The sequence below is a fragment of the Eumetopias jubatus genome, unplaced genomic scaffold (genome assembly GCF_037043125.1).
Source record: "Eumetopias jubatus isolate StellerSeaLion01/CBP00866 unplaced genomic scaffold, mEumJub1_p1.0 scaffold_187, whole genome shotgun sequence".
Classification (NCBI taxonomy): Eukaryota; Metazoa; Chordata; class Mammalia; order Carnivora; family Otariidae; genus Eumetopias; species Eumetopias jubatus.
Genome location: NW_028274993.1, coordinates 82,235 through 109,044, shown reverse-complemented (window position 1 = coordinate 109,044; position 26,810 = coordinate 82,235). Strand labels below are relative to the sequence as shown.

The following is a 26,810-nucleotide window of genomic DNA, read 5'->3' as shown; positions in this document are numbered from 1 at the left end:
ACCCTCCTCAGCAGCCCAACCCCATCGCCCTTCCTCCGCCACCCTTCCCTCGCCCACCCACCGACGCCAGGACCCGACTGAGAGACTCGAGAGCACGGCTGGCACAGACGAACGCACACACACTCGGGGAAAGACAGAGACCCAGAGAGAGGGAGATGTAGATAGAGAGGAAGAGACACACAGGGGGAGACACAGACAGAGCATCCAACACACAGACCCGCTCGGACCGCACGACAGACGCACGCAGACCCTGACCTGGATGTGCACAGGGACTCAGACTCAGGTGCCCCCGACAGAAACAGACACACAGCCCACACACACCGCACAGCACACAGCACAGCACACCACAGCACAGCACAGGACAGCACAGAACACCACACCACAGCACACCACACACACACACACACACACACACATACACACACACACACACACACACAGACACACACACACACACGGAGGAGGCTGTGTTGGCGAGGAAGCTGGCCCCGGGGAGGGTGGTCGTCCTTGGGCGTGGTTTGGGCGCCCAGGAGCTCCTCGGGGCCCGAGGACTTGCAGCCCAGTCTCCAGGAAACCCGCTCTGCCCCCATTCCTGCCCGGGACCCTCTGTGGCCCTGGGCGCGTACGGGCCATTCTCCTATGCTCTCGTCCTTGACTTGGGGGGCCGCTTTTGCTCGTCGGGCGCCGCGCGCCGCCGTCCCGCCGTGTCGATGAGCGAACGAGCCTCGCTCTTCGCTTCGCCGTTGCGGGGAGACTGAGCACGGACTCGGGTGTCAACGGGTGGTCCCGGGTGCCAACGGGTGAGGGCCCGGGCGGTCGGCCATCTTGTATCATGCCCACACGGAGCGGGGACCCCCGGCCCGGGGGCAAAGGGACGGTGATCCGCCGGGAGGGGGGGAATGCCCGCCCGGGTGGAAGCGCAGCCCAGGGCTGCTGGGGAGAAGGTGGAGGCGTGCCCAGGCAGAAGATGGGGCCGGTTGCCCGGTGTGCCTGGGCACTCGGGGCGGCCCAGGGGAATGGCCAGTGACTCGGTGGATGAGGGCCCGAGGCGCGGGACCTCGGAAGGGCACGCCTGCCTGCCGGGCCGGGGTGCCGTCCCATACGCGCTCCCACCCCCACCCCCACCCCCACCCCGCCCCCTACGCCCACCCCCTCCCCCACACCCCTCCCCCACCCCCGGCCCCACCCCCACCGCGCCCCCTACGCCCACCCCCTCCCCCACCCCCACCCCCACCCCCACCCCGCCCCCTACGCCCACCCTCTCCCCCACACCCCTCCCCCACACCCGGCCCCACCCCCACCGCGCCCCAAGCCCGCCGCGGTCCTCGCCGCCCTCCCCCTTTACCTCCCTCCGAACCCGCCGCCTCCCCCCGACCCACCCGCCCCCGCCGCCCCCCAGCCCGCCCTTGTTCAAGTGGGCGTGGGCGTGGTGGCTTGCAGGTGGAAGGGCCGGCTGGCGGCCGTTTGCCCGTGCAGCCGGCACCCGCAGCGGGCCCGGGACCCGCGGGGCGGTGCGCGCGTGGCGAGGGGCCGGGGGCCAGGGGGTGTTTGGAGGAAGCCTTGCTGGGTAAGGCGGGGGGGGGGGCTGTGGCGGCAAAGGGAGGGGAAGGGAGGCCGAAGGGGCAAGAAAAGACCAAGAAAAAAAGCCTACAGCACCCGGTATTCCCAGGCGGTCTCCCATCCAAGTACTAACCAGGCCCGACCCTGCTTAGCTTCCGAGATCAGACGAGATCGGGCGCGTTCAGGGTGGTATGGCCGTAGACGTGAGCTGCTGCCACTAGGCGCCCTAAGAGCCTGCTCTGTGCCTCCCGACCCGCGCCCTGCCGCTCTTCGCTCCTCACTCCCCACCCGCCCCCCCTCCTGCCCTGGGCCTTGCACCTGCCTGCCCGCCTGCCTGCCTTCCAACCGGCCCAGGGGACGGGGGCGCCTGCAGCGCCCCCCTGTCGCGAAAGTCCAGGCACTCTCCCGCACGGGGACTCTCCAGTCCCGGCAGCCGCCGCCGCCACCGCCGCCTGGCTCCCGAGATGGCAAAGGGGAGCGTCGGGGCGCCGGGAGCGCGGCCCGCGCGGTGTTCTCCGCGCCCACCCACCCACCGTCCCCCACCCTCCGCCCGAGGGCAAGCGAGGGCCGCCACCAGCCCTTCCCGCCTCTCCACCCCGCCTTGCTCAAAGCCAGCGCCAGCCACCGGCGCCCGCCAGGGACCCTCCTCAGCAGCCCAACCCCATCGCCCTTCCTCCGCCACCCTTCCCTCGCCCACCCACCGACGCCAGGACCCGACTGAGAGACTCGAGAGCACGGCTGGCACAGACGAACGCACAGACACTCGGGGAAAGACAGAGACCCAGAGAGAGGGAGATGTAGATAGAGAGGAAGAGACACACAGGGGGAGACACAGACAGAGCATCCAACACACAGACCCGCTCGGACCGCACGACAGACGCACGCAGACCCTGACCTGGATGTGCACAGGGACTCAGACTCAGGTGCCCCCGACAGAAACAGACACACAGCCCACACACACCGCACAGCACACAGCACAGCACAGCACAGCACAGGACAGCACAGAACACCACACCACAGCACACCACACACACACACACACACACACACACACACACACACACACACACGGAGGAGGCTGTGTTGGCGAGGAAGCTGGCCCCGGGGAGGGTGGTCGTCCTTGGGCGTGGTTTGGGCGCCCAGGAGCTCCTCGGGGCCCGAGGACTTGCAGCCCAGTCTCCAGGAAACCCGCTCTGCTCCCATTCCTGCCCGGGACCCTCTGTGGCCCTGGGCGCGTACGGGCCATTCTCCTATGCTCTCGTCCTTGACTTGGGGGGCCGCTTTTGCTCGTCGGGCGCCGCGCGCCGCCGTCCCGCCGTGTCGATGAGCGAACGAGCCTCGCTCTTCGCTTCGCCGTTGCGGGGAGACTGAGCACGGACTCGGGTGTCAACGGGTGGTCCCGGGTGCCAACGGGTGAGGGCCCGGGCGGTCGGCCATCTTGTATCATGCCCACACGGAGCGGGGACCCCCGGCCCGGGGGCAAAGGGACGGTGATCCGCCGGGAGGGGGGGAATGCCCGCCCGGGTGGAAGCGCAGCCCAGGGCTGCTGGGGAGAAGGTGGAGGCGTGCCCAGGCAGAAGATGGGGCCGGTTGCCCGGTGTGCCTGGGCACTCGGGGCGGCCCAGGGAATGGCCAGTGACTCGGTGGATGAGGGCCCGAGGCGCGGGACCTCGGAAGGGCACGCCTGCCTGCCGGGCCGGGGTGCCGTCCCATACGCGCTCCCACCCCCACCCCCACCCCCACCCCGCCCCCTACGCCCACCCCCTCCCCCACACCCCTCCCCCACCCCCGGCCCCACCCCCACCGCGCCCCAAGCCCGCCGCGGTCCTCGCCGCCCTCCCCCTTTACCTCCCTCCGAACCCGCCGCCTCCCCCCGACCCACCCGCCCCCGCCGCCCCCCAGCCCGCCCTTGTTCAAGTGGGCGTGGGCGTGGTGGCTTGCAGGTGGAAGGGCCGGCTGGCGGCCGTTTGCCCGTGCAGCCGGCACCCGCAGCGGGCCCGGGACCCGCGGGGCGGTGCGCGCGTGGCGAGGGGCCGGGGGCCAGGGGGTGTTTGGAGGAAGCCTTGCTGGGTAAGGCGGGGGGGGGGGGGCTGTGGCGGCAAAGGGAGGGCAAGGGAGGCCGAAGGGGCAAGAAAAGACCAAGAAAAAAAGCCTACAGCACCCGGTATTCCCAGGCGGTCTCCCATCCAAGTACTAACCAGGCCCGACCCTGCTTAGCTTCCGAGATCAGACGAGATCGGGCGCGTTCAGGGTGGTATGGCCGTAGACGTGAGCTGCTGCCACTAGGCGCCCTAAGAGCCTGCTCTGTGCCTCCCGACCCGCGCCCTGCCGCTCTTCGCTCCTCACTCCCCACCCGCCCCCCCTCCTGCCCTGGGCCTTGCACCTGCCTGCCCGCCTGCCTGCCTTCCAACCGGCCCAGGGGACGGGGGCGCCTGCAGCGCCCCCCTGTCGCGAAAGTCCAGGCACTCTCCCGCACGGGGACTCTCCAGTCCCGGCAGCCGCCGCCGCCACCGCCGCCTGGCTCCCGAGATGGCAAAGGGGAGCGTCGGGGCGCCGGGAGCGCGGCCCGCGCGGTGTTCTCCGCGCCCACCCACCCACCGTCCCCCACCCTCCGCCCGAGGGCAAGCGAGGGCCGCCACCAGGCCTTCCCGCCTCTCCACCCCGCCTTGCTCAAAGCCAGCGCCAGCCACCGGCGCCCGCCAGGGACCCTCCTCAGCAGCCCAACCCCATCGCCCTTCCTCCGCCACCCTTCCCTCGCCCACCCACCGACGCCAGGACCCGACTGAGAGACTCGAGAGCACGGCTGGCACAGACGAACGCACAGACACTCGGGGAAAGACAGAGACCCAGAGAGAGGGAGATGTAGATAGAGAGGAAGAGACACACAGGGGGAGACACAGACAGAGCATCCAACACACAGACCCGCTCGGACCGCACGACAGACGCACGCAGACCCTGACCTGGATGTGCACAGGGACTCAGACTCAGGTGCCCCCGACAGAAACAGACACACAGCCCACACACACCGCACAGCACACAGCACAGCACAGCACAGCACAGCACAGGACAGCACAGAACACCACACCACAGCACACCACACACACACACACACACACACAGACACACACACACACACACACACACACACACACGGAGGAGGCTGTGTTGGCGAGGAAGCTGGCCCCGGGGAGGGTGGTCGTCCTTGGGCGTGGTTTGGGCGCCCAGGAGCTCCTCGGGGCCCGAGGACTTGCAGCCCAGTCTCCAGGAAACCCGCTCTGCTCCCATTCCTGCCCGGGACCCTCTGTGGCCCTGGGCGCGTACGGGCCATTCTCCTATGCTCTCGTCCTTGACTTGGGGGGCCGCTTTTGCTCGTCGGGCGCCGCGCGCCGCCGTCCCGCCGTGTCGATGAGCGAACGAGCCTCGCTCTTCGCTTCGCCGTTGCGGGGAGACTGAGCACGGACTCGGGTGTCAACGGGTGGTCCCGGGTGCCAACGGGTGAGGGCCCGGGCGGTCGGCCATCTTGTATCATGCCCACACGGAGCGGGGACCCCCGGCCCGGGGGCAAAGGGACGGTGATCCGCCGGGAGGGGGGGAATGCCCGCCCGGGTGGAAGCGCAGCCCAGGGCTGCTGGGGAGAAGGTGGAGGCGTGCCCAGGCAGAAGATGGGGCCGGTTGCCCGGTGTGCCTGGGCACTCGGGGCGGCCCAGGGGAATGGCCAGTGACTCGGTGGATGAGGGCCCGAGGCGCGGGACCTCGGAAGGGCACGCCTGCCTGCCGGGCCGGGGTGCCGTCCCATACGCGCTCCCACCCCCACCCCCACCCCCACCCCGCCCCCTACGCCCACCCCCTCCCCCACACCCCTCCCCCACCCCCGGCCCCACCCCCACCGCGCCCCAAGCCCGCCGCGGTCCTCGCCGCCCTCCCCCTTTACCTCCCTCCGAACCCGCCGCCTCCCCCCGACCCACCCGCCCCCGCCGCCCCCCAGCCCGCCCTTGTTCAAGTGGGCGTGGGCGTGGTGGCTTGCAGGTGGAAGGGCCGGCTGGCGGCCGTTTGCCCGTGCAGCCGGCACCCGCAGCGGGCCCGGGACCCGCGGGGCGGTGCGCGCGTGGCGAGGGGCCGGGGGCCAGGGCGTGTTTGGAGGAAGCCTTGCTGGGTAAGGCGGGGGGGGGGGGCTGTGGCGGCAAAGGGAGGGGAAGGGAGGCCGAAGGGGCAAGAAAAGACCAAGAAAAAAAGCCTACAGCACCCGGTATTCCCAGGCGGTCTCCCATCCAAGTACTAACCAGGCCCGACCCTGCTTAGCTTCCGAGATCAGACGAGATCGGGCGCGTTCAGGGTGGTATGGCCGTAGACGTGAGCTGCTGCCACTAGGCGCCCTAAGAGCCTGCTCTGTGCCTCCCGACCCGCGCCCTGCCGCTCTTCGCTCCTCACTCCCCACCCGCCCCCCTCCTGCCCTGGGCCTTGCACCTGCCTGCCCGCCTGCCTGCCTTCCAACCGGCCCAGGGGACGGGGGCGCCTGCAGCGCCCCCCTGTCGCGAAAGTCCAGGCACTCTCCCGCACGGGGACTCTCCAGTCCCGGCAGCCGCCGCCGCCACCGCCGCCTGGCTCCCGAGATGGCAAAGGGGAGCGTCGGGGCGCCCGGAGCGCGGCCCGCGCGGTGTTCTCCGCGCCCACCCACCCACCGTCCCCCACCCTCCGCCCGAGGGCAAGCGAGGGCCGCCACCAGGCCTTCCCGCCTCTCCACCCCGCCTTGCTCAAAGCCAGCGCCAGCCACCGGCGCCCGCCAGGGACCCTCCTCAGCAGCCCAACCCCATCGCCCTTCCTCCGCCACCCTTCCCTCGCCCACCCACCGACGCCAGGACCCGACTGAGAGACTCGAGAGCACGGCTGGCACAGACGAACGCACAGACACTCGGGGAAAGACAGAGACCCAGAGAGAGGGAGATGTAGATAGAGAGCAAGAGACACACAGGGGGAGACACAGACAGAGCATCCAACACACAGACCCGCTCGGACCGCACGACAGACGCACGCAGACCCTGACCTGGATGTGCACAGAGACTCAGACTCAGGCGCCCCCGACAGAAACAGACACACAGCCCACACACACCGCACAGCACACAGCACAGCACAGCACAGCACAGCACAGGACAGCACAGAACACCACACCACAGCACACCACACACACACACACACACACACACACACACACACACACACACACAGGGAGGAGGCTGTGTTGGCGAGGAAGCTGGCCCCGGGGAGGGTGGTGGTCCTTGGGCATGGTTTGGGCGCCCAGGAGCTCCTCGGGGCCCGAGGACTTGCAGCCCAGTCTCCAGGAAACCCGCTCTGCCCCCATTCCTGCCCGGGACCCTCTGTGGCCCTGGGCGCGTACGGGCCATTCTCCTATGCTCTCGTCCTTGACTTGGGGGGCCGCTTTTGCTCGTCGGGCGCCCCGCGCCGCCGTCCCGCCGTGTCGATGAGCGAACGAGCCTCGCTCTTCGCTTCGCCGTTGCGGGAGACTGAGCACGGAGTCGGGTGTCAACGGGTGGTCCCGGGTGCCAACGGGTGAGGGCCCGGGCGGTCGGCCATCTTGTATCATGCCCACACGGAGCGGGGACCCCCGGCCCGGGGGCAAAGGGACGGTGATCCGCCGGGAGGGGGGGAATGCCCGCCCGGGTGGAAGCGCAGCCCAGGGCTGCTGGGGAGAAGGTGGAGGCGTGCCCAGGCAGAAGATGGGGCCGGTTGCCCGGTGTGCCTGGGCACTCGGGGCGGCCCAGGGGAATGGCCAGTGACTCGGTGGATGAGGGCCCGAGGCGCGGGACCTCGGAAGGGCACGCCTGCCTGCCGGGCCGGGGTGCCGTCCCATACGCGCTCCCACCCCCACCCCCACCCCCACCCCGCCCCCTACGCCCACCCCCTCCCCCACACCCCTCCCCCACCCCCGGCCCCACCCCCACCGCGCCCCCTACGCCCACCCCCTCCCCCACACCCCTCCCCCACCCCCACCCCCACCCCCACCCCGCCCCCTACGCCCACCCTCTCCCCCACACCCCTCCCCCACACCCGGCACCACCCCCACCGCGCCCCAAGCCCGCCGCGGTCCTCGCCGCCCTCCCCCTTTACCTCCCTACGAACCCGCCGCCTCCCCCCGACCCACCCGCCCCCGCCGCCCCCCAGCCCGCCCTTGTTCAAGTGGGCGTGGGCGTGGTGGCTTGCAGGTGGAAGGGCCGGCTGGCGGCCGTTTGCCCGTGCAGCCGGCACCCGCAGCGGGCCCGGGACCCGCGGGGCGGTGCGCGCGTGGCGAGGGGCCGGGGGCCAGGGGGTGTTTGGAGGAAGCCTTGCTGGGTAAGGCGGGGGGGGGGGGGCTGTGGCGGCAAAGGGAGGGCAAGGGAGGCCGAAGGGGCAAGAAAAGACCAAGAAAAAAAGCCTACAGCACCCGGTATTCCCAGGCGGTCTCCCATCCAAGTACTAACCAGGCCCGACCCTGCTTAGCTTCCGAGATCAGACGAGATCGGGCGCGTTCAGGGTGGTATGGCCGTAGACGTGAGCTGCTGCCACTAGGCGCCCTAAGAGCCTGCTCTGTGCCTCCCGACCCGCGCCCTGCCGCTCTTCGCTCCTCACTCCCCACCCGCCCCCCCTCCTGCCCTGGGCCTTGCACCTGCCTGCCCGCCTGCCTGCCTTCCAACCGGCCCAGGGGACGGGGGCGCCTGCAGCGCCCCCCTGTCGCGAAAGTCCAGGCACTCTCCCGCACGGGGACTCTCCAGTCCCGGCAGCCGCCGCCGCCACCGCCGCCTGGCTCCCGAGATGGCAAAGGGGAGCGTCGGGGCGCCGGGAGCGCGGCCCGCGCGGTGTTCTCCGCGCCCACCCACCCACCGTCCCCCACCCTCCGCCCGAGGGCAAGCGAGGGCCGCCACCAGGCCTTCCCGCCTCTCCACCCCGCCTTGCTCAAAGCCAGCGCCAGCCACCGGCACCCGCCAGGGACCCTCCTCAGCAGCCCAACCCCATCGCCCTTCCTCCGCCACCCTTCCCTCGCCCACCCACCGACGCCAGGACCCGACTGAGAGACTCGAGAGCACGGCTGGCACAGACGAACACACAGACACTCGGGGAAAGACAGAGACCCAGAGAGAGGGAGATGTAGATAGAGAGGAAGAGACACACAGGGGGAGACACAGACAGAGCATCCAACACACAGACCCGCTCGGACCGCACGACAGACGCACGCAGACCCTGAGCTGGATGTGCACAGGGACTCAGACTCAGGTGCCCCCGACAGAAACAGACACACAGCCCACACACACCGCACAGCACACAGCACAGCACAGCACAGCACAGCACAGGACAGCACAGAACACCACACCACAGCACACCACACACACACACACACACACAGACACACACACACACACACACACACGGAGGAGGCTGTGTTGGCGAGGAAGCTGGCCCCGGGGAGGGTGGTCGTCCTTGGGCGTGGTTTGGGCGCCCAGGAGCTCCTCGGGGCCCGAGGACTTGCAGCCCAGTCTCCAGGAAACCCGCTCTGCTCCCATTCCTGCCCGGGACCCTCTGTGGCCCTGGGCGCGTACAGGCCATTCTCCTATGCTCTCGTCCTTGACTTGGGGGGCCGCTTTTGCTCGTCGGGCGCCGCGCGCCGCCGTCCCGCCGTGTCGATGAGCGAACGAGCCTCGCTCTTCGCTTCGCCGTTGCGGGGAGACTGAGCACGGACTCGGGTGTCAACGGGTGGTCCCGGGTGCCAACGGGTGAGGGCCCGGGCGGTCGGCCATCTTGTATCATGCCCACACGGAGCGGGGACCCCCGGCCCGGGGGCAAAGGGACGGTGATCCGCGGGGAGGGGGGGAATGCCCGCCCGGGTGGAAGCGCAGCCCAGGGCTGCTGGGGAGAAGGTGGAGGCGTGCCCAGGCAGAAGATGGGGCCGGTTGCCCGGTGTGCCTGGGCACTCGGGGCGGCCCAGGGGAATGGCCAGTGACTCGGTGGATGAGGGCCCGAGGCGCGGGACCTCGGAAGGGCACGCCTGCCTGCCGGGCCGGGGTGCCGTCCCATACGCGCTCCCACCCCCACCCCCACCCCCACCCCGCCCCCTACGCCCACCCTCTCCCCCACACCCCTCCCCCACCCCCGGCCCCACCCCCACCGCGCCCCAAGCCCGCCGCGGTCCTCGCCGCCCTCCCCCTTTACCTCCCTCCGAACCCGCCGCCTCCCCCCGACCCACCCGCCCCCGCCGCCCCCCAGCCCGCCCTTGTTCAAGTGGGCGTGGGCGTGGTGGCTTGCAGGTGGAAGGGCCGGCTGGCGGCCGTTTGCCCGTGCAGCCGGCACCCGCAGCGGGCCCGGGACCCGCGGGGCGGTGCGCGCGTGGCGAGGGGCCGGGGGCCAGGGGTGTTTGGAGGAAGCTTTGCTGGGTAAGGCGGGGGGGGGGGCTGTGGCGGCAAAGGGAGGGGAAGGGAGGCCGAAGGGGCAAGAAAAGACCAAGAAAAAAAGCCTACAGCACCCGGTATTCCCAGGCGGTCTCCCATCCAAGTACTAACCAGGCCCGACCCTGCTTAGCTTCCGAGATCAGACGAGATCGGGCGCGTTCAGGGTGGTATGGCCGTAGACGTGAGCTGCTGCCACTAGGCGCCCTAAGAGCCTGCTCTGTGCCTCCCGACCCGCGCCCTGCCGCTCTTCGCTCCTCACTCCCCACCCGCCCCCCCTCCTGCCCTGGGCCTTGCACCTGCCTGCCCGCCTGCCTGCCTTCCAACCGGCCCAGGGGACGGGGGCGCCTGCAGCGCCCCCCTGTCTCGAAAGTCCAGGCACTCTCCCGCACGGGGACTCTCCAGTCCCGGCAGCCGCCGCCGCCACCGCCGCCTGGCTCCCGAGATGGCAAAGGGGAGCGTCGGGGCGCCGGGAGCGCGGCCCGCGCGGTGTTCTCCGCGCCCACCCACCCACCGTCCCCCACCCTCCGCCCGAGGGCAAGCGAGGGCCGCCACCAGGCCTTCCCGCCTCTCCACCCCGCCTTGCTCAAAGCCAGCGCCAGCCACCGGCGCCCGCCAGGGACCCTCCTCAGCAGCCCAACCCCATCGCCCTTCCTCCGCCACCCTTCCCTCGCCCACCCACCGACGCCAGGACCCGACTGAGAGACTCGAGAGCACGGCTGGCACAGACGAACGCACAGACACTCGGGGAAAGACAGAGACCCAGAGAGAGGGAGATGTAGATAGAGAGGAAGAGACACACAGGGGGAGACACAGACAGAGCATCCAACACACAGACCCGCTCGGACCGCACGACAGACGCACGCAGACCCTGACCTGGATGTGCACAGAGACTCAGACTCAGGTGCCCCCGACAGAAACAGACACACAGCCCACACACACCGCACAGCACACAGCACAGCACAGCACAGCACAGCACAGGACAGCACAGAACACCACACCACAGCACACCACACACACACACACACACACACACACACACACACACACACACAGGGAGGAGGCTGTGTTGGCGAGGAAGCTGGCCCCGGGGAGGGTGGTGGTCCTTGGGCATGGTTTGGGCGCCCAGGAGCTCCTCGGGGCCCGAGGACTTGCAGCCCAGTCTCCAGGAAACCCGCTCTGCCCCCATTCCTGCCCGGGACCCTCTGTGGCCCTGGGCGCGTACGGGCCATTCTCCTATGCTCTCGTCCTTGACTTGGGGGGCCGCTTTTGCTCGTCGGGCGCCCCGCGCCGCCGTCCCGCCGTGTCGATGAGCGAACGAGCCTCGCTCTTCGCTTCGCCGTTGCGGGAGACTGAGCACGGAGTCGGGTGTCAACGGGTGGTCCCGGGTGCCAACGGGTGAGGGCCCGGGCGGTCGGCCATCTTGTATCATGCCCACACGGAGCGGGGACCCCCGGCCCGGGGGCAAAGGGACGGTGATCCGCCGGGAGGGGGGGAATGCCCGCCCGGGTGGAAGCGCAGCCCAGGGCTGCTGGGGAGAAGGTGGAGGCGTGCCCAGGCAGAAGATGGGGCCGGTTGCCCGGTGTGCCTGGGCACTCGGGGCGGCCCAGGGGAATGGCCAGTGACTCGGTGGATGAGGGCCCGAGGCGCGGGACCTCGGAAGGGCACGCCTGCCTGCCGGGCCGGGGTGCCGTCCCATACGCGCTCCCACCCCCACCCCCACCCCCACCCCGCCCCCTACGCCCACCCCCTCCCCCACACCCCTCCCCCACCCCCGGCCCCACCCCCACCGCGCCCCCTACGCCCACCCCCTCCCCCACACCCCTCCCCCACCCCCACCCCCACCCCCACCCCGCCCCCTACGCCCACCCTCTCCCCCACACCCCTCCCCCACACCCGGCACCACCCCCACCGCGCCCCAAGCCCGCCGCGGTCCTCGCCGCCCTCCCCCTTTACCTCCCTACGAACCCGCCGCCTCCCCCCGACCCACCCGCCCCCGCCGCCCCCCAGCCCGCCCTTGTTCAAGTGGGCGTGGGCGTGGTGGCTTGCAGGTGGAAGGGCCGGCTGGCGGCCGTTTGCCCGTGCAGCCGGCACCCGCAGCGGGCCCGGGACCCGCGGGGCGGTGCGCGCGTGGCGAGGGGCCGGGGGCCAGGGGGTGTTTGGAGGAAGCCTTGCTGGGTAAGGCGGGGGGGGGGGGGCTGTGGCGGCAAAGGGAGGGCAAGGGAGGCCGAAGGGGCAAGAAAAGACCAAGAAAAAAAGCCTACAGCACCCGGTATTCCCAGGCGGTCTCCCATCCAAGTACTAACCAGGCCCGACCCTGCTTAGCTTCCGAGATCAGACGAGATCGGGCGCGTTCAGGGTGGTATGGCCGTAGACGTGAGCTGCTGCCACTAGGCGCCCTAAGAGCCTGCTCTGTGCCTCCCGACCCGCGCCCTGCCGCTCTTCGCTCCTCACTCCCCACCCGCCCCCCCTCCTGCCCTGGGCCTTGCACCTGCCTGCCCGCCTGCCTGCCTTCCAACCGGCCCAGGGGACGGGGGCGCCTGCAGCGCCCCCCTGTCGCGAAAGTCCAGGCACTCTCCCGCACGGGGACTCTCCAGTCCCGGCAGCCGCCGCCGCCACCGCCGCCTGGCTCCCGAGATGGCAAAGGGGAGCGTCGGGGCGCCGGGAGCGCGGCCCGCGCGGTGTTCTCCGCGCCCACCCACCCACCGTCCCCCACCCTCCGCCCGAGGGCAAGCGAGGGCCGCCACCAGGCCTTCCCGCCTCTCCACCCCGCCTTGCTCAAAGCCAGCGCCAGCCACCGGCACCCGCCAGGGACCCTCCTCAGCAGCCCAACCCCATCGCCCTTCCTCCGCCACCCTTCCCTCGCCCACCCACCGACGCCAGGACCCGACTGAGAGACTCGAGAGCACGGCTGGCACAGACGAACACACAGACACTCGGGGAAAGACAGAGACCCAGAGAGAGGGAGATGTAGATAGAGAGGAAGAGACACACAGGGGGAGACACAGACAGAGCATCCAACACACAGACCCGCTCGGACCGCACGACAGACGCACGCAGACCCTGAGCTGGATGTGCACAGGGACTCAGACTCAGGTGCCCCCGACAGAAACAGACACACAGCCCACACACACCGCACAGCACACAGCACAGCACAGCACAGCACAGCACAGGACAGCACAGAACACCACACCACAGCACACCACACACACACACACACACACACACACACACACACACACACACACACACACACAAACACACACACACACACGGAGGAGGCTGTGTTGGCGAGGAAGCTGGCCCCGGGGAGGGTGGTCGTCCTTGGGCGTGGTTTGGGCGCTCAGGAGCTCCTCGGGGCCCGAGGACTTGCAGCCCAGTCTCCAGGAAACCCGCTCTGCCCCCATTCCTGCCCGGGACCCTCTGTGGCCCTGGGCGCGTACGGGCCATTCTCCTATGCTCTCGTCCTTGACTTGGGGGGCCGCTTTTGCTCGTCGGGCGCCGCGCGCCGCCGTCCCGCCGTGTCGATGAGCGAGCGAGCCTCGCTCTTCGCTTCGCCGTTGCGGGGAGACTGAGCACGGACTCGGGTGTCAACGGGTGGTCCCGGGTGCCAACGGGTGAGGGCCCGGGCGGTCGGCCATCTTGTATCATGCCCACACGGAGCGGGGACCCCCGGCCCGGGGGCAAAGGGACGGTGATCCGCCGGGAGGGGGGGAATGCCCGCCCGGGTGGAAGCGCAGCCCAGGGCTGCTGGGGAGAAGGTGGAGGCGTGCCCAGGCAGAAGATGGGGCCGGTTGCCCGGTGTGCCTGGGCACTCGGGGCGGCCCAGGGGAATGGCCAGTGACTCGGTGGATGAGGGCCCGAGGCGCGGGACCTCGGAAGGGCACGCCTGCCTGCCGGGCCGGGGTGCCGTCCCATACGCGCTCCCACCCCCACCCCCACCCCCACCCCGCCCCCTACGCCCACCCCCTCCCCCACACCCCTCCCCCACCCCCGGCCCCACCCCCACCGCGCCCCCTACGCCCACCCCCTCCCCCACACCCCTCCCCCATCCCCACCCCCACCCCCACCCCGCCCCCTACGCCCACCCTCTCCCCCACACCCCTCCCCCACACCCGGCCCCACCCCCACCGCGCCCCAAGCCCGCCGCGGTCCTCGCCGCCCTCCCCCTTTACCTCCCTCCGAACCCGCCGCCTCCCCCCGACCCACCCGCCCCCGCCGCCCCCCAGCCCGCCCTTGTTCAAGTGGGCGTGGGCGTGGTGGCTTGCAGGTGGAAGGGCCGGCTGGCGGCCGTTTGCCCGTGCAGCCGGCACCCGCAGCGGGCCCGGGACCCGCGGGGCGGTGCGCGCGTGGCGAGGGGCCGGGGGCCAGGGGGTGTTTGGAGGAAGCCTTGCTGGGTAAGGCGGGGGGGGGGGGCTGTGGCGGCAAAGGGAGGGGAAGGGAGGCCGAAGGGGCAAGAAAAGACCAAGAAAAAAAGCCTACAGCACCCGGTATTCCCAGGCGGTCTCCCATCCAAGTACTAACCAGGCCCGACCCTGCTTAGCTTCCGAGATCAGACGAGATCGGGCGCGTTCAGGGTGGTATGGCCGTAGACGTGAGCTGCTGCCACTAGGCGCCCTAAGAGCCTGCTCTGTGCCTCCCGACCCGCGCCCTGCCGCTCTTCGCTCCTCACTCCCCACCCGCCCCCCCTCCTGCCCTGGGCCTTGCACCTGCCTGCCCGCCTGCCTGCCTTCCAACCGGCCCAGGGGACGGGGGCGCCTGCAGCGCCCCCCTGTCGCGAAAGTCCAGGCACTCTCCCGCACGGGGACTCTCCAGTCCCGGCAGCCGCCGCCGCCACCGCCGCCTGGCTCCCGAGATGGCAAAGGGGAGCGTCGGGGCGCCGGGAGCGCGGCCCGCGCGGTGTTCTCCGCGCCCACCCACCCACCGTCCCCCACCCTCCGCCCGAGGGCAAGCGAGGGCCGCCACCAGGCCTTCCCGCCTCTCCACCCCGCCTTGCTCAAAGCCAGCGCCAGCCCACCGGCGCCCGCCAGGGACCCCTCCTCAGCAGCCCAACCCCATCGCCCTTCCTCCGGCCACCCTTCCCTCGCCCACCCACCGACGCCAGGACCCGACTGAGAGACTCGAGAGCACGGCTGGCACAGACGAACGCACAGACACTCGGGGAAAGACAGAGACCCAGAGAGAGGGAGATGTAGATAGAGAGGAAGAGACACACAGGGGAGACACAGACAGAGCATCCAACACACAGACCCGCTCGGACCGCACGACAGACGCACGCAGACCCTGACCTGGATGTGCACAGGACTCAGACTCAGTGCCCCCGACAGAAACAGACACACAGCCCACACACACCGCACAGCACACAGCACAGCACAGCACAGCACAGCACAGGACAGCACAGAACACCACACCACAGCACACCACACACACACACACACACACACAGACACACACACACACACACACACACACACACACGGAGGAGGCTGTGTTGGCGAGGAAGCTGGCCCCGGGGAGGGTGGTCGTCCTTGGGCGTGGTTTGGGCGCCCAGGAGCTCCTCGGGGCCCGAGGACTTGCAGCCCAGTCTCCAGGAAACCCGCTCTGCTCCCATTCCTGCCCGGGACCCTCTGTGGCCCTGGGCGCGTACGGGCCATTCTCCTATGCTCTCGTCCTTGACTTGGGGGGCCGCCTTTTGCTCGTCGGGCGCCGCGCGCCGCCGTCCCGCCGTGTCGATGAGCGAACGAGCCTCGCTCTTCGCTTCGCCGTTGCGGGGAGACTGAGCACGGACTCGGGTGTCAACGGGTGGTCCCGGGTGCCAACGGGTGAGGGCCCGGGCGGTCGGCCATCTTGTATCATGCCCACACGGAGCGGGGACCCCCGGCCCGGGGGCAAAGGGACGGTGATCCGCCGGGAGGGGGGGAATGCCCGCCCGGGTGGAAGCGCAGCCCAGGGCTGCTGGGGAGAAGGTGGAGGCGTGCCCAGGCAGAAGATGGGGCCGGTTGCCCGGTGTGCCTGGGCACTCGGGGCGGCCCAGGGGAATGGCCAGTGACTCGGTGGATGAGGGCCCGAGGCGCGGGACCTCGGAAGGCACGCCTGCCTGCCGGGCCGGGGTGCCGTCCCATACGCGCTCCGACCCCCACCCCCACCCCCACCCCGCCCCCTACGCCCACCCCCTCCCCCACACCCCTCCCCCACCCCGGCCCCACCCCCACCGCGCCCCAAGCCCGCCGCGGTCCTCGCCGCCCTCCCCCTTTACCTCCCTCCGAACCCGCCGCCTCCCCCCGACCCACCCGCCCCGCCGCCCCCCAGCCCGCCCTTGTTCAAGTGGGCGTGGGCGTGGTGGCTTGCAGGTGGAAGGGCCGGCTGGCGGCCGTTTGCCCGTGCAGCCGGCACCCGCAGCGGGCCCGGGACCCGCGGGGCGGTGCGCGCGTGGCGAGGGGCCGGGGGCCAGGGGGTGTTTGGAGGAAGCCTTGCTGGGTAAGCCGGGGGGGGTGGGGCTGTGGCGGCAAAGGGAGGGCAAGGGAGGCCGAAGGGGCAAGAAAAGACCAAGAAAAAAAGCCTACAGCACCCGGTATTCCCAGGCGGTCTCCCATCCAAGTACTAACCAGGCCCGACCCTGCTTAGCTTCCGAGATCAGACGAGATCGGGCGCGTTCAGGGTGGTATGGCCGTAGACGTGAGCTGCTGCCACTAGGCGCCCTAAGAGCCTGCTCTGTGCCTCCCGACCCGCGCCCTGCCGCTCTTCGCTCCTCACTCCCCACCCGCCCCCCCTCCTGCCCTGGGCCTTGCACCTGCCTGCCCGCCTGCCTGCCTTCCAACCGGCCCAGGGGACGGGGGCGCCTGCAGCGCCCCCCTGTCGCGAAAGTCCAGGCACTCTCCCGCACGGGGACTCTCCAGTCCCGGCAGCCGCCGCCGCCACCGCCGCCTGGCTCCCGAGATGGCAAAGGGGAGCGTCGGGGCGCCGGGAGCGCGGCCCGCGCGGTGTTCTCCGCGCCCACCCACCCACCGTCCCCCACCCTCCGCCCGAGGGCAAGCGAGGGCCGCCACCAGGCCTTCCCGCCTCTCCACCCCGCCTTGCTCAAAGCCAGCGCCAGCCACCGGCGCCCGCCAGGGACCCTCCTCAGCAGCCCAACCCCATCGCCCTTCCTCCGCCACCCTTCCCTCGCCCACCCACCGACGCCAGGACCCGACTGAGAGACTCGAGAGCACGGCTGGCACAGACGAACGCACAGACACTCGGGGAAAGACAGAGACCCAGAGAGAGGGAGATGTAGATAGAGAGGAAGAGACACACAGGGGGAGACACAGACAGAGCATCCAACACACAGACCCGCTCGGACCGCACGACAGACGCACGCAGACCCTGACCTGGATGTGCACAGGGACTCAGACTCAGGTGCCCCCGACAGAAACAGACACACAGCCCACACACACCGCACAGCACACAGCACAGCACAGCACAGCACAGCACAGGACAGCACAGAACACCACACCACAGCACACCACACACACACACACACACACACAGACACACACACACACACACACACACACACGGAGGAGGCTGTGTTGGCGAGGAAGCTGGCCCCGGGGAGGGTGGTCGTCCTTGGGCGTGGTTTGGGCGCCCAGGAGCTCCTCGGGGCCCGAGGACTTGCAGCCCAGTCTCCAGGAAACCCGCTCTGCTCCCATTCCTGCCCGGGACCCTCTGTGGCCCTGGGCGCGTACGGGCCATTCTCCTATGCTCTCGTCCTTGACTTGGGGGGCCGCTTTTGCTCGTCGGGCGCCGCGCGCCGCCGTCCCGCCGTGTCGATGAGCGAACGAGCCTCGCTCTTCGCTTCGCCGTTGCGGGGAGACTGAGCACGGACTCGGGTGTCAACGGGTGGTCCCGGGTGCCAACGGGTGAGGGCCCGGGCGGTCGGCCATCTTGTATCATGCCCACACGGAGCGGGGACCTCCGGCCCGGGGGCAAAGGGACGGTGATCCGCCGGGAGGGGGGGAATGCCCGCCCGGGTGGAAGCGCAGCCCAGGGCTGCTGGGGAGAAGGTGGAGGCGTGCCCAGGCAGAAGATGGGGCCGGTTGCCCGGTGTGCCTGGGCACTCGGGGCGGCCCAGGGGAATGGCCAGTGACTCGGTGGATGAGGGCCCGAGGCGCGGGACCTCGGAAGGGCACGCCTGCCTGCCGGGCCGGGGTGCCGTCCCATACGCGCTCCCACCCCCACCCCCACCCCCACCCCGCCCCCTACGCCCACCCCCTCCCCCACACCCCTCCCCCACCCCCGGCCCCACCCCCACCGCGCCCCAAGCCCGCCGCGGTCCTCGCCGCCCTCCCCCTTTACCTCCCTCCGAACCCGCCGCCTCCCCCCGACCCACCCGCCCCCGCCGCCCCCCAGCCCGCCCTTGTTCAAGTGGGCGTGGGCGTGGTGGCTTGCAGGTGGAAGGGCCGGCTGGCGGCCGTTTGCCCGTGCAGCCGGCACCCGCAGCGGGCCCGGGACCCGCGGGGCGGTGCGCGCGTGGCGAGGGGCCGGGGGCCAGGGGGTGTTTGGAGGAAGCCTTGCTGGGTAAGGCGGGGGGGGGGGCTGTGGCGGCAAAGGGAGGGGAAGGGAGGCCGAAGGGGCAAGAAAAGACCAAGAAAAAAAGCCTACAGCACCCGGTATTCCCAGGCGGTCTCCCATCCAAGTACTAACCAGGCCCGACCCTGCTTAGCTTCCGAGATCAGACGAGATCGGGCGCGTTCAGGGTGGTATGGCCGTAGACGTGAGCTGCTGCCACTAGGCGCCCTAAGAGCCTGCTCTGTGCCTCCCGACCCGCGCCCTGCCGCTCTTCGCTCCTCACTCCCCACCCGCCCCCCCTCCTGCCCTGGGCCTTGCACCTGCCTGCCCGCCTGCCTGCCTTCCAACCGGCCCAGGGGACGGGGGCGCCTGCAGCGCCCCCCTGTCGCGAAAGTCCAGGCACTCTCCCGCACGGGGACTCTCCAGTCCCGGCAGCCGCCGCCGCCACCGCCGCCTGGCTCCCGAGATGGCAAAGGGGAGCGTCGGGGCGCCGGGAGCGCGGCCCGCGCGGTGTTCTCCGCGCCCACCCACCCACCGTCCCCCACCCTCCGCCCGAGGGCAAGCGAGGGCCGCCACCAGGCCTTCCCGCCTCTCCACCCCGCCTTGCTCAAAGCCAGCGCCAGGCACCGGCGCCCGCCAGGGACCCTCCTCAGCAGCCCAACCCCATCGCCCTTCCTCCGCCACCCTTCCCTCGCCCACCCACCGACGCCAGGACCCGACTGAGAGACTCGAGAGCACGGCTGGCACAGACGAACGCACAGACACTCGGGGAAAGACAGAGACCCAGAGAGAGGGAGATGTAGATAGAGAGGAAGAGACACACAGGGGGAGACACAGACAGAGCATCCAACACACAGACCCGCTCGGACCGCACGACAGACGCACGCAGACCCTGACCTGGATGTGCACAGAGACTCAGACTCAGGTGCCCCCGACAGAAACAGACACACAGCCCACACACACCGCACAGCACACAGCACAGCACAGCACAGCACAGCACAGGACAGCACAGAACACCACACCACAGCACACCACACACACACACACACACACACACACACACACACACACACACACACACGGAGGAGGCTGTGTTGGCGAGGAAGCTGGCCCCGGGGAGGGTGGTCGTCCTTGGGCGTGGTTTGGGCGCCCAGGAGCTCCTCGGGGCCCGAGGACTTGCAGCCCAGTCTCCAGGAAACCCGCTCTGCCCCCATTCCTGCCCGGGACCCTCTGTGGCCCTGGGCGCGTACGGGCCATTCTCCTATGCTCTCGTCCTTGACTTGGGGGGCCGCTTTTGCTCGTCGGGCGCCGCGCGCCGCCGTCCCGCCGTGTCGATGAGCGAACGAGCCTCGCTCTTCGCTTCGCCGTTGCGGGAACTGAGCACGGAGTCGGGTGTCAACGGGTGGTCCCGGGTGCCAACGGGTGAGGGCCCGGGCGATCGGCCATCTTGTATCATGCCCACACGGAGCGGGGACCCCCGGCCCGGGGGCAAAGGGACGGTGATCCGCCGGGAGGGGGGGAATGCCCGCCCGGGTGGAAGCGCAGCCCAGGGCTGCTGGGGAGAAGGTGGAGGCGTGCCCAGGCAGAAGATGGGGCCGGTTGCCCGGTGTGCCTGGGCACTCGGGGCGGCCCAGGGGAATGGCCAGTGACTCGGTGGATGAGGGCCCGAGGCGCGGGACCTCGGAAGGGCACGCCTGCCTGCCGGGCCGGGGTGCCGTCCCATACGCGCTCCCACCCCCACCCCCACCCCCACCCCGCCCCCTACGCCCACCCCCTCCCCCACACCCCTCCCCCACCCCCGGCCCCACCCCCACCGCGCCCCAAACCCGCCGCGGTCCTCGCCGCCCTCCCCCTTTACCTCCCTCCGAACCCGCCGCCTCCCCCCGACCCACCCGCCCCCGCCGCCCCCCAGCCCGCCCTTGTTCAAGTGGGCGTGGGCGTGGTGGCTTGCAGGTGGAAGGGCCGGCTGGCGGCCGTTTGCCCGTGCAGCCGGCACCCGCAGCGGGCCCGGGACCCGCGGGGCGGTGCGCGCGTGGCGAGGGGCCGGGGGCCAGGGCGTGTTTGGAGGAAGCCTTGCTGGGTAAGGCGGGGGGGGGGGGGCTGTGGCGGCAAAGGGAGGGGAAGGGAGGCCGAAGGGGCAAGAAAAGACCAAGAAAAAAAGCCTACAGCACCCGGTATTCCCAGGCGGTCTCCCATCCAAGTACTAACCAGGCCCGACCCTGCTTAGCTTCCGAGATCAGACGAGATCGGGCGCGTTCAGGGTGGTATGGCCGTAGACGTGAGCTGCTGCCACTAGGCGCCCTAAGAGCCTGCTCTGTGCCTCCCGACCCGCGCCCTGCCGCTCTTCGCTCCTCACTCCCCACCCGCCCCCCCTCCTGCCCTGGGCCTTGCACCTGCCTGCCCGCCTGCCTGCCTTCCAACCGGCCCAGGGGACGGGGGCGCCTGCAGCGCCCCCCTGTCGCGAAAGTCCAGGCACTCTCCCGCACGGGGACTCTCCAGTCCCGGCAGCCGCCGCCGCCACCGCCGCCTGGCTCCCGAGATGGCAAAGGGGAGCGTCGGGGCGCCGGGAGCGCGGCCCGCGCGGTGTTCTCCGCGCCCACCCACCCACCGTCCCCCACCCTCCGCCCGAGGGCAAGCGAGGGCCGCCACCAGGCCTTCCCGCCTCTCCACCCCGCCTTGCTCAAAGTCAGCGCCAGCCACCGGCGCCCGCCAGGGACCCTCCTCAGCAGCCCAACCCCATCGCCCTTCCTCCGCCACCCTTCCCTCGCCCACCCACCGACGCCAGGACCCGACTGAGAGACTCGAGAGCACGGCTGGCACAGACGAACGCACAGACACTCGGGGAAAGACAGAGACCCAGAGAGAGGGAGATGTAGATAGAGAGGAAGAGACACACAGGGGGAGACACAGACAGAGCATCCAACACACAGACCCGCTCGGACCGCACGACAGACGCACGCAGACCCTGAGCTGGATGTGCACAGGGACTCAGACTCAGGTGCCCCCGACAGAAACAGACACACAGCCCACACACACCGCACAGCACACAGCACAGCACAGCACAGCACAGCACAGGACAGCACAGAACACCACACCACAGCACACCACACACACACACACACACACACACACACACACACACACACACACACACGGAGGAGGCTGTGTTGGCGAGGAAGCTGGCCCCGGGGAGGGTGGTCGTCCTTGGGCATGGTTTGGGCGCCCAGGAGCTCCTCGGGGCCCGAGGACTTGCAGCCCAGTCTCCAGGAAACCCGCTCTGCCCCCATTCCTGCCCGGGACCCTCTGTGGCCCTGGGCGCGTACGGGCCATTCTCCTATGCTCTCGTCCCTGACTTGGGGGGCCGCTTTTGCTCGTCGGGCGCCGCGCGCCGCCGTCCCGCCGTGTCGATGAGCGAACGAGCCTCGCTCTTCGCTTCGCCGTTGCGGGAGACTGAGCACGGAGTCGGGTGTCAACGGGTGGTCCCGGGTGCCAACGGGTGAGGGCCCGGGCGATCGGCCAACTTGTACCATGCCCACACGGAGCGGGGACCCCCGGCCCGGGGGCAAAGGGACGGTGATCCGCCGGGAGGGGGGGAATGCCCGCCCGGGCGGAAGCGCAGCCCAGGGCTGCTGGGGAGAAGGTGGAGGCGTGCCCAGGCAGAAGATGGGGCCGGTTGCCCGGTGTGCCTGGGCACTCGGGGCGGCCCAGGGGAATGGCCAGTGACTCGGTGGATGAGGGCCCGAGGCGCGGGACCTCGGAAGGGCACGCCTGCCTGCCGGGCCGGGGTGCCGTCCCATACGCGCTCCCACCCCCACCCCCACCCCCACCCCGCCCCCTACGCCCACCCCCTCCCCCACACCCCTCCCCCAACCCCGGCCCCACCCCCACCGCGCCCCAAGCCCGCCGCGGTCCTCGCCGCCCTCCCCCTTTACCTCCCTCCGAACCCGCCGCCTCCCCCCGACCCACCCGCCCCCGCCGCCCCCCAGCCCGCCCTTGTTCAAGTGGGCGTGGGCGTGGTGGCTTGCAGGTGGAAGGGCCGGCTGGCGGCCGTTTGCCCGTGCAGCCGGCACCCGCAGCGGGCCCGGGACCCGCGGGGCGGTGCGCGCGTGGCGAGGGGCCGGGGGCCAGGGGGTGTTTGGAGGAAGCCTTGCTGGGTAAGGCGGGGGGGGGGGGGGCTGTGGCGGCAAAGGGAGGGGAAGGGAGGCCGAAGGGGCAAGAAAAGACCAAGAAAAAAAGCCTACAGCACCCGGTATTCCCAGGCGGTCTCCCATCCAAGTACTAACCAGGCCCGACCCTGCTTAGCTTCCGAGATCAGACGAGATCGGGCGCGTTCAGGGTGGTATGGCCGTAGACGTGAGCTGCTGCCACTAGGCGCCCTAAGAGCCTGCTCTGTGCCTCCCGACCCGCGCCCTGCCGCTCTTCGCTCCTCACTCCCCACCCGCCCCCCCTCCTGCCCTGGGCCTTGCACCTGCCTGCCCGCCTGCCTGCCTTCCAACCGGCCCAGGGGACGGGGGCGCCTGCAGCGCCCCCCTGTCGCGAAAGTCCAGGCACTCTCCCGCACGGGGACTCTCCAGTCCCGGCAGCCGCCGCCGCCACCGCCGCCTGGCTCCCGAGATGGCAAAGGGGAGCGTCGGGGCGCCGGGAGCGCGGCCCGCGCGGTGTTCTCCGCGCCCACGCACCCACCGTCCCCCACCCTCCGCCCGAGGGCAAGCGAGGGCCGCCACCAGGCCTTCCCGCCTCTCCACCCCGCCTTGCTCAAAGCCAGCGCCAGCCACCGGCGCCCGCCAGGGACCCTCCTCAGCAGCCCAACCCCATCGCCCTTCCTCCGCCACCCTTCCCTCGCCCACCCACCGACGCCAGGACCCGACTGAGAGACTCGAGAGCACGGCTGGCACAGACGAACGCACAGACACTCGGGGAAAGACAGAGACCCAGAGAGAGGGAGATGTAGATAGAGAGGAAGAGACACACAGGGGGAGACACAGACAGAGCATCCAACACACAGACCCGCTCGGACCGCACGACAGACGCACGCAGACCCTGACCTGGATGTGCACAGGGACTCAGACTCAGGTGCCCCCGACAGAAACAGACACACAGCCCACACACACCGCACAGCACACAGCACAGCACAGCACAGCACAGCACAGGACAGCACAGAACACCACACCACAGCACACCACACACACACACACACAGACACACACACACACACACACACACACACACACACGGAGGAGGCTGTGTTGGCGAGGAAGCTGGCCCCGGGGAGGGTGGTCGTCCTTGGGCGTGGTTTGGGCGCCCAGGAGCTCCTCGGGGCCCGAGGACTTGCAGCCCAGTCTCCAGGAAACCCGCTCTGCTCCCATTCCTGCCCGGGACCCTCTGTGGCCCTGGGCGCGTACGGGCCATTCTCCTATGCTCTCGTCCTTGACTTGGGGGGCCGCTTTTGCTCGTCGGGCGCCGCGCGCCGCCGTCCCGCCGTGTCGATGAGCGAACGAGCCTCGCTCTTCGCTTCGCCGTTGCGGGGAGACTGAGCACGGACTCGGGTGTCAACGGGTGGTCCCGGGTGCCAACGGGTGAGGGCCCGGGCGGTCGGCCATCTTGTATCATGCCCACACGGAGCGGGGACCCCCGGCCCGGGGGCAAAGGGACGGTGATCCGCCGGGAGGGGGGGAATGCCCGCCCGGGTGGAAGCGCAGCCCAGGGCTGCTGGGGAGAAGGTGGAGGCGTGCCCAGGCAGAAGATGGGGCCGGTTGCCCGGTGTGCCTGGGCACTCGGGGCGGCCCAGGGGAATGGCCAGTGACTCGGTGGATGAGGGCCCGAGGCGCGGGACCTCGGAAGGGCACGCCTGCCTGCCGGGCCGGGGTGCCGTCCCATACGCGCTCCGACCCCCACCCCCACCCCCACCCCGCCCCCTACGCCCACCCCCTCCCCCACACCCCTCCCCCACCCCCGGCCCCACCCCCACCGCGCCCCAAGCCCGCCGCGGTCCTCGCCGCCCTCCCCCTTTACCTCCCTCCGAACCCGCCGCCTCCCCCCGACCCACCCGCCCCCGCCGCCCCCCAGCCCGCCCTTGTTCAAGTGGGCGTGGGCGTGGTGGCTTGCAGGTGGAAGGGCCGGCTGGCGGCCGTTTGCCCGTGCAGCCGGCACCCGCAGCGGGCCCGGGACCCGCGGGGCGGTGCGCGCGTGGCGAGGGGCCGGGGGCCAGGGGGTGTTTGGAGGAAGCCTTGCTGGGTAAGCCGGGGGGGGTGGGGCTGTGGCGGCAAAGGGAGGGCAAGGGAGGCCGAAGGGGCAAGAAAAGACCAAGAAAAAAAGCCTACAGCACCCGGTATTCCCAGGCGGTCTCCCATCCAAGTACTAACCAGGCCCGACCCTGCTTAGCTTCCGAGATCAGACGAGATCGGGCGCGTTCAGGGTGGTATGGCCGTAGACGTGAGCTGCTGCCACTAGGCGCCCTAAGAGCCTGCTCTGTGCCTCCCGACCCGCGCCCTGCCGCTCTTCGCTCCTCACTCCCCACCCGCCCCCCCTCCTGCCCTGGGCCTTGCACCTGCCTGCCCGCCTGCCTGCCTTCCAACCGGCCCAGGGGACGGGGGCGCCTGCAGCGCCCCCCTGTCGCGAAAGTCCAGGCACTCTCCCGCACGGGGACTCTCCAGTCCCGGCAGCCGCCGCCGCCACCGCCGCCTGGCTCCCGAGATGGCAAAGGGGAGCGTCGGGGCGCCGGGAGCGCGGCCCGCGCGGTGTTCTCCGCGCCCACCCACCCACCGTCCCCCACCCTCCGCCCGAGGGCAAGCGAGGGCCGCCACCAGGCCTTCCCGCCTCTCCACCCCGCCTTGCTCAAAGCCAGCGCCAGCCACCGGCGCCCGCCAGGGACCCTCCTCAGCAGGCCAACCCCATCGCCCTTCCTCCGCCACCCTTCCCTCGCCCACCCACCGACGCCAGGACCCGACTGAGAGACTCGAGAGCACGGCTGGCACAGACGAACGCACAGACACTCGGGGAAAGACAGAGACCCAGAGAGAGGGAGATGTAGATAGAGAGGAAGAGACACACAGGGGGAGACACAGACAGAGCATCCAACACACAGACCCGCTCGGACCGCACGACAGACGCACGCAGACCCTGACCTGGATGTGCACAGGGACTCAGACTCAGGTGCCCCCGACAGAAACAGACACACAGCCCACACACACCGCACAGCACACAGCACAGCACAGCACAGCACAGCACAGGACAGCACAGAACACCACACCACAGCACACCACACACACACACACACACACACAGACACACACACACACACACACACACACACGGAGGAGGCTGTGTTGGCGAGGAAGCTGGCCCCGGGGAGGGTGGTCGTCCTTGGGCGTGGTTTGGGCGCCCAGGAGCTCCTCGGGGCCCGAGGACTTGCAGCCCAGTCTCCAGGAAACCCGCTCTGCTCCCATTCCTGCCCGGGACCCTCTGTGGCCCTGGGCGCGTACGGGCCATTCTCCTATGCTCTCGTCCTTGACTTGGGGGGCCGCTTTTGCTCGTCGGGCGCCGCGCGCCGCCGTCCCGCCGTGTCGATGAGCGAACGAGCCTCGCTCTTCGCTTCGCCGTTGCGGGGAGACTGAGCACGGACTCGGGTGTCAACGGGTGGTCCCGGGTGCCAACGGGTGAGGGCCCGGGCGGTCGGCCATCTTGTATCATGCCCACACGGAGCGGGGACCCCCGGCCCGGGGGCAAAGGGACGGTGATCCGCCGGGAGGGGGGGAATGCCCGCCCGGGTGGAAGCGCAGCCCAGGGCTGCTGGGGAGAAGGTGGAGGCGTGCCCAGGCAGAAGATGGGGCCGGTTGCCCGGTGTGCCTGGGCACTCGGGGCGGCCCAGGGGAATGGCCAGTGACTCGGTGGATGAGGGCCCGAGGCGCGGGACCTCGGAAGGGCACGCCTGCCTGCCGGGCCGGGGTGCCGTCCCATACGCGCTCCCACCCCCACCCCCACCCCCACCCCGCCCCCTACGCCCACCCCCTCCCCCACACCCCTCCCCCACCCCCGGCCCCACCCCCACCGCGCCCCAAGCCCGCCGCGGTCCTCGCCGCCCTCCCCCTTTACCTCCCTCCGAACCCGCCGCCTCCCCCCGACCCACCCGCCCCCGCCGCCCCCCAGCCCGCCCTTGTTCAAGTGGGCGTGGGCGTGGTGGCTTGCAGGTGGAAGGGCCGGCTGGCGGCCGTTTGCCCGTGCAGCCGGCACCCGCAGCGGGCCCGGGACCCGCGGGGCGGTGCGCGCGTGGCGAGG

At 70.8% G+C, this 26,810-nt stretch overlaps 12 non-coding genes across 12 annotated transcripts; all 12 read right to left on the bottom strand.

The window, feature by feature from the left end:
• Nucleotides 1–1,644: 1,644 nt before the first annotated feature.
• Nucleotides 1,645–1,763, bottom strand: LOC148161371 (5S ribosomal RNA). Its single transcript, XR_015767665.1, has one exon. It is a non-coding gene; the product is annotated as a 5S ribosomal RNA (ribosomal RNA).
• Nucleotides 1,764–3,709: 1,946 nt separating this feature from the next.
• On the bottom strand, nt 3,710–3,828 carry LOC148161370 (5S ribosomal RNA). Its single transcript, XR_015767664.1, has one exon. It is a non-coding gene; the product is annotated as a 5S ribosomal RNA (ribosomal RNA).
• A 1,963-nt stretch (nt 3,829–5,791) lies between these two features.
• On the bottom strand, nt 5,792–5,910 carry LOC148161369 (5S ribosomal RNA). The gene has a single exon (XR_015767663.1). It is a non-coding gene; the product is annotated as a 5S ribosomal RNA (ribosomal RNA).
• Nucleotides 5,911–7,984: 2,074 nt separating this feature from the next.
• Nucleotides 7,985–8,103, bottom strand: LOC148161368 (5S ribosomal RNA). The gene has a single exon (XR_015767662.1). It is a non-coding gene; the product is annotated as a 5S ribosomal RNA (ribosomal RNA).
• Nucleotides 8,104–10,054: 1,951 nt separating this feature from the next.
• LOC148161367 (5S ribosomal RNA) lies at nt 10,055–10,173 on the bottom strand. The gene has a single exon (XR_015767661.1). It is a non-coding gene; the product is annotated as a 5S ribosomal RNA (ribosomal RNA).
• A 2,073-nt stretch (nt 10,174–12,246) lies between these two features.
• On the bottom strand, nt 12,247–12,365 carry LOC148161366 (5S ribosomal RNA). Its single transcript, XR_015767659.1, has one exon. It is a non-coding gene; the product is annotated as a 5S ribosomal RNA (ribosomal RNA).
• A 2,099-nt stretch (nt 12,366–14,464) lies between these two features.
• LOC148161365 (5S ribosomal RNA) lies at nt 14,465–14,583 on the bottom strand. Its single transcript, XR_015767658.1, has one exon. It is a non-coding gene; the product is annotated as a 5S ribosomal RNA (ribosomal RNA).
• Nucleotides 14,584–16,545: 1,962 nt separating this feature from the next.
• Nucleotides 16,546–16,664, bottom strand: LOC148161364 (5S ribosomal RNA). The gene has a single exon (XR_015767657.1). It is a non-coding gene; the product is annotated as a 5S ribosomal RNA (ribosomal RNA).
• Nucleotides 16,665–18,622: 1,958 nt separating this feature from the next.
• LOC148161363 (5S ribosomal RNA) lies at nt 18,623–18,741 on the bottom strand. Its single transcript, XR_015767656.1, has one exon. It is a non-coding gene; the product is annotated as a 5S ribosomal RNA (ribosomal RNA).
• Nucleotides 18,742–20,695: 1,954 nt separating this feature from the next.
• Nucleotides 20,696–20,814, bottom strand: LOC148161362 (5S ribosomal RNA). The gene has a single exon (XR_015767655.1). It is a non-coding gene; the product is annotated as a 5S ribosomal RNA (ribosomal RNA).
• Nucleotides 20,815–22,770: 1,956 nt separating this feature from the next.
• LOC148161361 (5S ribosomal RNA) lies at nt 22,771–22,889 on the bottom strand. Its single transcript, XR_015767654.1, has one exon. It is a non-coding gene; the product is annotated as a 5S ribosomal RNA (ribosomal RNA).
• A 1,960-nt stretch (nt 22,890–24,849) lies between these two features.
• LOC148161360 (5S ribosomal RNA) lies at nt 24,850–24,968 on the bottom strand. The gene has a single exon (XR_015767653.1). It is a non-coding gene; the product is annotated as a 5S ribosomal RNA (ribosomal RNA).
• Between the last annotated feature and the right edge of the window lie 1,842 nt (nt 24,969–26,810).